Source organism: Cyprinodon variegatus, unplaced genomic scaffold (genome assembly GCF_000732505.1).
Source record: "Cyprinodon variegatus isolate N-32 unplaced genomic scaffold, C_variegatus-1.0 Scaffold488, whole genome shotgun sequence".
NCBI lineage: Eukaryota > Metazoa > Chordata > Actinopteri > Cyprinodontiformes > Cyprinodontidae > Cyprinodon > Cyprinodon variegatus.
In genome coordinates this window covers 15,543-24,285 of record NW_015150941.1, presented here as the reverse complement: position 1 = coordinate 24,285, position 8,743 = coordinate 15,543, and positions in this window count along the sequence as shown.

Here is an 8,743-nt window from a genome sequence, read left to right as displayed (position 1 = left end):
TAGCCAAACTGGTTAAGAAATAAAGCACTGTAGCACTGTATCGATACTTTTAAAAACGAGTATTGTATCCGGATACAACATTTTGGTATCAATACTTTTTTGAGTCTCGATACTTTTGACAACCCTAATGGGTGCACACCATTAAAAGGGATCAACTGTTGCATAGCTGTGCAAATGCATTTTCCAGTAAAAGTCATTTTTGCATTTCAATTGAAGTCGCAGAGTCTATAGGAAACACAGAATCAAAATAGCTGGAGGAAGGTGTGAAGTTTCCTGTCAGTGATGTCTTGGAGGGTCATGGCATCTGCTGGTGTTGGTCCCATTTACATTATCATGTCTAAGTTTAGTACAGTCTTGTACAAGGAAATATTAGAGCTCACCATGTTTCCCTCTGCTTGCTATATGGAGAAGCTAGGTTTATTTTCCAGCTGGACTTAGGATCTGCCTACACTGCCAAAAGTACCACTGCAGGCTTTGATCACTTCAGTGTCACTATTCTGTGGGCAGCCTGACTTAACTAAGTCCCCACTGAGAATATATGAAGTATGGCCCAGAAGAAATTATGATTAGCCAGAAGCAGCAAAGCAGAGGAGCTGAAGATCACCACGAACTGAGCTTCCTCAGAGCATTAGGCTAAACCCATCCACGCCATGCTGCATTAATGAAGTATATAATGCAGATCAACTCTGATACTGAGGACATATAGCTACTTATGTGTACTAAGATTCTGTATAAGAAATGCTCATATATTGATTTTTTTCTCCCCAATTTTAATTAGATTTAAGAACTTATTGTCAGAACAGAAGTATATTTTCTTGTCATATATTAATTTAAATGTAAGTAATCTATACATAGCATTCTTTTTAAATCAAAGTAAATGCATTGTCTTTTTTGAAATATTCCTTCAAGGATCCAATGCTTGTTGACTGGAGGGTGGGGATTCGCTGTCTTGTACCTTTTTTTTTAAAGCAGGTTTGTTTTCTTTAATGCCACCAAGTTTGCTTTATTTTTTATTACTTTATTTGCCATGTTTAAATACTTTACTTTCTAATTGTATTTGTTGTATTTTACTGTAATATTTATTAATTTTAATCATTCACCTTATCCAATCTGTAATGGTATTTTAAATACTGCATGCTGAGGGGGTCACTGACATTTTATTCATGTGTTAAACAAGTGAGATTTATTATCCCAAATGTTGCAAAAAAGGCTGCAAAAGAGTTTAACACCCATCTTATGGTGCATAATACTATGCATCTAATTAATTTAACTGGAGCACATTAACCAGTCCTGAACCAGTTTAACTGTTTGTTTGTTTTTTTTTTTAGCTTTTTTTTTAGTATTGCAGCTCAGAATTTGACTTTAGACTTCCACCCATCTTCTCCTGCTTAATCCTTATCAGGGTCTAGGTGGGGCCAGTACCTATCTCCAGCAGTCAAGTTTCCAGTTCCAGTCAGGGTACACCCTGGACAGGTTGCCATTCTGTCGCAGTGCAAGACAGAGACACACAACATTTAAACACACACATACACACACTCACACCTAAGGAAAATTTAAAGAAACCAGTTAACCTAATAGTCATATTTTTGGACTGTGGGAGGAAGCTGGAGTACCTGGAGAGAACCCACGCATGCACAGAGAGAACATGCAAATGCTATGCAGAAAGACTCCAGGGCAGGAATCAAACCCAGAACCTTCTTGCTGCAAGGCATCAGGGCTACCCACTGCTTTACTGTGCAGCTCCTGACTTAAACTTGACTTGGTTATATATAAAAAAGTCTTGAGATTTAACTTGGACATGGGCAGCTTGAAATAAAATTTTCAGGCTGCTTATTATGGTTTGTTAATCATTTAAAATGTACAGTAAATTTCATTTGACTTGATAGTATCCATATAACATCATTATATCTTGCATTTTATCCTTTCAAAGGGCTCATTAAATAGTGCCTTCACACATGGGTTGTATATATTGCAGTGCGGTAAATCTAATCTTCACAATTGTTGAGCAATTGGAGAGAAGAAGCGAACAATCTAAGCAGAAATTCCTCAAATGGTTATCAAATATAGACCTTTGAAATTATCACCATTTATATCACCATTAATGAAAATAGTGTTTAATTCACTGTCCTGTATAAAAACTCTAATATGGGCCAGTCTATTGATCTACTCAAACTCATTTTCAGAGCACTCGTAAGTGGTGTAATTGGTCAGTTGGGGGATTTTTCTGTTTCCAAAACAAAACTCAAGACCAATGACCCAGTCAACATTCAGCCTGACTAGTTTGATTAGTTGTTCAAACTTCTTATAACATAGCACAGCCACACCAGCAAGAATTCTGCCACCAGGTGTGAAGGCACAAAAGTCAATGGTGGATTCTCCTGCTCCATAAAAGTCTTTATGAATGGAGTTCAGCCTTTCCAAATCCTGCTTTGATATAACTGCTTCCTACATTCACAATAAATTGCAGCCTTCCAAAAGCTTGTTGACAACAAGGCAGGAATCCATACCAGCTTCATCGTGCCCAACGTCTATTCCCTTATGTTATATGAGCAGATATTAAGGTTCATGATGACTAATTACATTTATTAAGGCTGTTTGCCTCGACAATTGCCTTGGGAGTCATGTCCAGAGCAGGTATAGTATTAAGTAGAGCTGCATTGAGCCTCCACTTTTGTTCTGGTATTAATCATGCTCACTTTTGGCTTGTGAGCCTCATAATATCTGAGGACATAAGTTCTTGCTGTTGTGAGTTGTGCATCAGAAAGCTTGGTTAATTAATCACACTTGCATATCACATGAAACAAGCCAAATGTTTTCGGCTTAAGGCTATTTTCTTGCAAGAAAATGGTTTTCACAATTTCTAAGAGAGGTAGGTGCACAGGTTATTTGCTTCTAACTCTCGAGAAAATCTATTAGTAAACACAGGTTCCAGTTTGTTTTTGTGCAGCGGTATGTCTCCAATACAATACAAATCCCATTTTCCTTTGCTCCTTCTTTGGACAACTTAGTGCAGTGCCACATTGTTGATATTGCTTTATCTGTCCATTTCTGTCTCAGTAGTGCTTCACAACGTAGAACATTGCCTGCCATTTACATCCTTGCACAGTCAGCTAACAAAAATGACTGACTTCTGTGAATCAAGAGCAGGGGCTTTTAACTTTTGAATCCATATGAAGGACACGCTAATAGCAAAGTGCTATTGCCATGTGGTACATTGCACTTGCAGTATTTCCAAGGCACGATTCAGAGTTCTATAGCCTCTTGTTTGCATTTCTCAATTCCAGAGCTGCTATCAAACCAGCAACTTTCCACCTCAGCAGCAGAGTGTTGCTGAGAAGCACAGATGCAGCCTTATACTTAAATCCAACTGGAGTTGGTTTTATTTAGATCAGTGGTGGGTATCTCAAGTTCCTGGGGGGCGGTATCCAGCAACTATTAGATCCATCCTTGGTCCAACACACCTGAATCAAATGGCTGAATTACCTCCTCAGTATGCTGTCAGTTCCCCCAGAGTACTCTCAATCATCTAATTACTTGATTCAGGTGTGTTGAACCAAAGGCATATCTAAAAGTTGCAGGATACTGGCCCTCAGGAACTGGAATTGTCCATCCGTGATCTAGATTCTCCTACTGAGGCCCTGTTGTCTGATGCCATACAAACATTGAAGTACTTTGAAGTTGGACACATTTCAAGTAAGAATGGAATCAGTGGTGCAATGGTATCTGGAAAGGCTTCTTTAGGAAGTGTTCTCAAAAGGAAGTGATATTTGGTAAAATTTTTTAAGCTGATTGAGTAAGTCACCGTGACACCTGCCTCCCATTTCAGGCTTTTAGCCAATAGCAGCAGCAATAGCTGTGATGTATCATATTCTTGATTTGTTTAACCACAGACATTCTTACAAGCACTCTTGGTGCAACTTAGACACACCATCAGTGTTGTATCTTTTGTTTATTGGCCCGCAGGTAGGGGCCAGATGTGCTCCACTCAATCCAGCTTGCTTGTAGAGTAGTAATAGTGGAGTCTTGGTCAAGCCCCAGCAGAAGAGATTGGATGGGCTTCCGAGCACATCATACGGACTGTATGGTTAACTTGATCTGGTGTGGCTCAGATCTCCATACTTCTAATCACGAGATCTTCTGATCAGCTGCCTCCTCCCATTGGGTCCATGCACCTTGCTTCCACATCCCTATTGCGGCTGTCCTTCACCCCTGCTTGGACTCCCTCCTAGATCAGCTGCTGTCTTCCCTTTCTCTTGGTGTCTTTGTAGAGAGGTCTCAGATTGCTTTCGAGACCTGCCTGTCCAACTGCCTTTGTTACCACCAGCTTGTTCTGTGTTAGCCACGCCTCAGCCTGATTGACCTCTTGGTAGTCTTCCACAACAAAGTCACCACAGTCACTCCACTTGACTTTGTTGTCACTGGAGTCACTGTACACCAGCACTTCCCTAGTTCGGGTAACTATAAACCCGTTCATCCGACTAATGAAGGGCAGATTTAATGTTGGTCCTCCTGTACAAGGCAACGCAGAGATAACTGATAAATAAAACTTTAGCCAAATCCACAATAAATGTGTGAAATCACAAATCTTGTGAAATTTGATCTTACTTTCAAGGTCATCTTCAATAACCCAAGTTCAGTTTTTAGCCAATCACAGCAGCAGTAGCAGCTTGATTTGGTTCACAACTGGAGGAGGTAACTGATAAATCAAATCCTTAACACATCCAATTGGACAACGGACAAACATCTTCCTATCAACAAAGGCAAAAATTGTGTTCCTTTGCTCGCTTTTCAAAAAGAAATAGCTAAAACCGGCACAGCCATGTTTGTTTTGCTTTAACTTTCCATCTTTGGTTGACTGTTTATGTCACTGAATTTCATTGGTCTGAAATATTTCTGTATCAAGGCTAATGCATCTGCTGGCTCCTCACAAGATTTAGTTTGTGAATTCACAAATCTCATGACAATTCATCTTGCTTGCAAAGTAACCAATATTCTCCTTTTAAAAACAGTAAACAATAAAATTCAGTGTTAAGTCCTACCACATATCCCTAGCTTTAGACCTCTTACAGAGGAATGTTCCATCCATCATTTGAAAAATGTTTATGTGTATATAGTATATATATATATATATATATATATATATATATATATGCATTTATTGTTTTCAAATGGCTTGATGTATGCATGTATTAGTAATTCTCATGAAGCAGCCTCTCCCTATTTTGGAAAAATGAGTAGCCATTACAATCATACATCAGACGGTGATTACTAACCTTTTTCAAGAATTATTTGTCTTGGAGGTGCCATGTCTGGCCATTAAGTAACACTCCTACTTTCTCAAGTCAGCAAATGGTGATGTGAGACACAGCGCTATTTCTGCTGAAACTTAAGATAAAGCGGTTCTTTTACAATCACTGCACAGTGAATGCAACTTTTGGTTTCACTAAAAATGTGTTTTCACCCTGCAAGAGGTCTCAGACTTTGATCAGTCTTCCCAAAGAGAGCCCTAATCTTCAAAAGTGAAGTGATACAATGCTGCAATTCTATGCTGGTGAAGATTCTCAGTCATCCAGGTCATAGTCATTCCTTAAAAGTTAACAATGGAACCAAATGACCCGCTCACAGTTTCAATTTGCATGTTTCCAAGCAATACAAGGTCGTGTCTATATAATGCCTCAAACTCAATGCGAATCCAGACATTTTGAATTGAGAAAGCTTCCTGGAGGGGAAGCGAAACATCTTCAAACCTTGGAAACAAAGTCCAGTGGATTGTTTTTTTAAAAAAGATTCTAGTGTTGCAGGTAGCTGAAAAGTTTTAAACAACTTCAAGCCACACATTCAAATTCAGTTTCAAACTCCTGCAGATTCTTCCCCTCTGATATTAGTCAGCTTTAGTGGGCATAGTAGGCATAGAAAATAGGAATGGAGAATACAAAATGGGAGCGATTCCAGAAGAATCGAAAGTAAGCGCTGGCTCTGATTGATTCTTGAAGCCCAACCTTATTGACCATCGGCCTTTGTCTATACCTAAATGCTGTTTTGTGTATCAACACAGTTAACTTTGTCGCTATAACCATACTGATAAGCCTCAAAGCTTTTTAGATTCTTCATAGCGATCCCCTTTCCCACCATGGTCTCAACAAAGTACAAAAATATTTTGCTTGTTACATTACTGTAGGCCATTTTATCTAATACTTTTCTAATTTTAATGTTGAAACAGGGTAAGGAATTAATATCCCACTTTCTTTCTGAGAAATACATTAAAATGTACCCATTTTATAGCCATTGCTATCCAAAGTAAATAAACACTGAACTCTTTCAACTGGAAATAACCAGCGGAATTGGCTTGGCGGCAGTAGTAAACTTGGAATGCCCATAAAGTGTCTCTGTAGACTTGAGTTTAGAAAAGCTTTAAATAAAACCTTTGAAAAGCTCTCTTGTTTAAAGTTTTATCTCATCATATAGACAGCTGTAAAAAAATAAATAAATAAACAGCATTAGGGAGACAAAGGAACACAGAAGAGAGGCTAAGATTTGTAAAGTCCATGGTAGTGTTAAGTCATACTACATATCCCTAGCTTTAAACCTTTTTCAGAGCAATGTTCCGTCCATCATTTGAAAAATGAGAAGGCGTGGTACAACATCCAACCTGCCATTTCAGTAATAAAATTGTCTTGTAGAGCATTAATGGGAGACTACCAGGAGGTCTCCGGTTACTTTGGAGGAGTAACAGAGATGCATAAATCAGATCAGAGAATCTGCTGACAAAATAGTTGATAGTAATGCACCCTCACTGTTAGATTTATGGACCAGTGACTGGATAAAAGCAATAAAAAAAGCCTTAAGAAATCTAATTTTCAGTTTGCCATAAGCCACAGAGAGGATGCAGCAGCAAACATGGAATAAAATGCTCTGTTCAGATGAGACCATGCTGAACTTTTTGACCAACATGCAAGTTATGTATAAAGCTATATATTAAACTCAGTCCTGAAAGAGATCCAATTAGAGGCTGCAAGAGATCTGTGAGTAGCACATTAATTAATTTGCAGGAAAACTACCCTAAATGCTGTTTATAGCTTTTACTACACAAGAAAGATTTACTAGAAACATTACTGACGCTTTAGAATATGAATTTCTGTGTACTAGTATCTAGTCCATATACTTTAGGAAGCATAGCATCAGACATCTCCTGTATTTCTGATGTAAATTTGTTTATTTAAAGATAAAAAGAAAGTTGTTAAAAAAGATATCTGAAATAATAAAAAGTAATTTGGTATCATTGCTTATTAATGCTAGTTTTTCTTTAAGAATTAGCTTTTCCAGCTGTGTGCAAATCTAGTGAGCTTGTCACTGAGTTTATTTGAAATATGTAAATGTGAACAACAGAGCAAACATTGCGTAACACAGTGTATGTCACAGTAACAGAATTATCAGTGGAAAAACAAAAGAGTCTTGCATTTTATCAGCCCAAGCAGGTCTATCAGGGATGTCAGCGACAAGCCTTCCATTTATTCCCTATATTGCTGGACAATGTTTAGATCTGATGACATGCTTGGACCCATTTAAATTGCCAAACTACAGCTTAGTGACAAAGAGGAATGGATGCCTTTTTGATCTAAATTACAAATTTGAAAGAAAGCACTGCAGATTTTAATAATTTATGCTTATGTAACCTGGATTTGTAGTAACAAGCCAGCAGCTGAATGTTTCTGGGTCAGTTCTATGTGCAGTAATGTAGTGATATGCAGGATGATATTTGGACTGAAATGTTGTGGCCTGGACCTTCTCCACAACTCTGTTACTCCACTGTTGGACCATTTGCCTTGGAGCATAGCAAATCACAATTTGCACACGTTATCTTTCTCAGTAAAAAGCTATTTTTCTTCACTCTTCTACCTATTTTATAGAAAATCAAATAAAACTACCTTTACATTATCTAAGTTGTTAACATTTTATAGGAACTTGTTTTTTGTTTACTCCAGGAAAAGTGTCTGTGCACATCCTTTTGAAAATAGAACTAAAGGAGATAATCAACAGACACATTAACCTCTGAGATGAGCAGAGGTTTTGGGATCAAATGTGTTGCAAAAATACGTGCTTTTTATCTTCAGGAACCCTTTCCAAGTCCCTAGAATCTTTTATTTCACTGCATGTGGTTGCACTCCAAATCTGGTCAATCACAGGTCATTTTGCACTCAAATGGGTCCAGTTTGTTAATAATAAAGTGGGTGGTGAGTGGAGTCACCCTAGTGTGAGGAGCAAGGAAATGTTTTGTTTTTCTTTGACACAGCTTTTACAATAGCTTTTACATTTTTACTAGAAAAACAATGAAAAGCAAATCAAATGTGTTCAATTCATTGTGCAACACAGCTAGGGCGTTGAAAGATGTCATTGCAATTAAGTATTTTCTGTCTTGAGCCTACTTTAAAGCTGAAGTCTGTAAGTTTTTAAAAATCACTTTTTTGTCGTATTGGCTAAAACTGTCCCTATGCCCAGACAGCAGTACATGTGATATTTAACCTGTGAAAAAAAACTACTTCAATTGGTCCCGCCTACTGCCTGTATTTCAATCTGGAAAGAATATTTCGGGACGAGACAAAACAACCAATCACAGCCAGAGGAGCGTCTGATGGAGGACGCGCGTGGAAGTCATGGTGGAGTGACAGCCACCAGCGAAAGAGAAACTGCCCTTACTGCCCCTGCCGACAACTGCTTACACGGCAAAGACTTCGGTATAACCAGC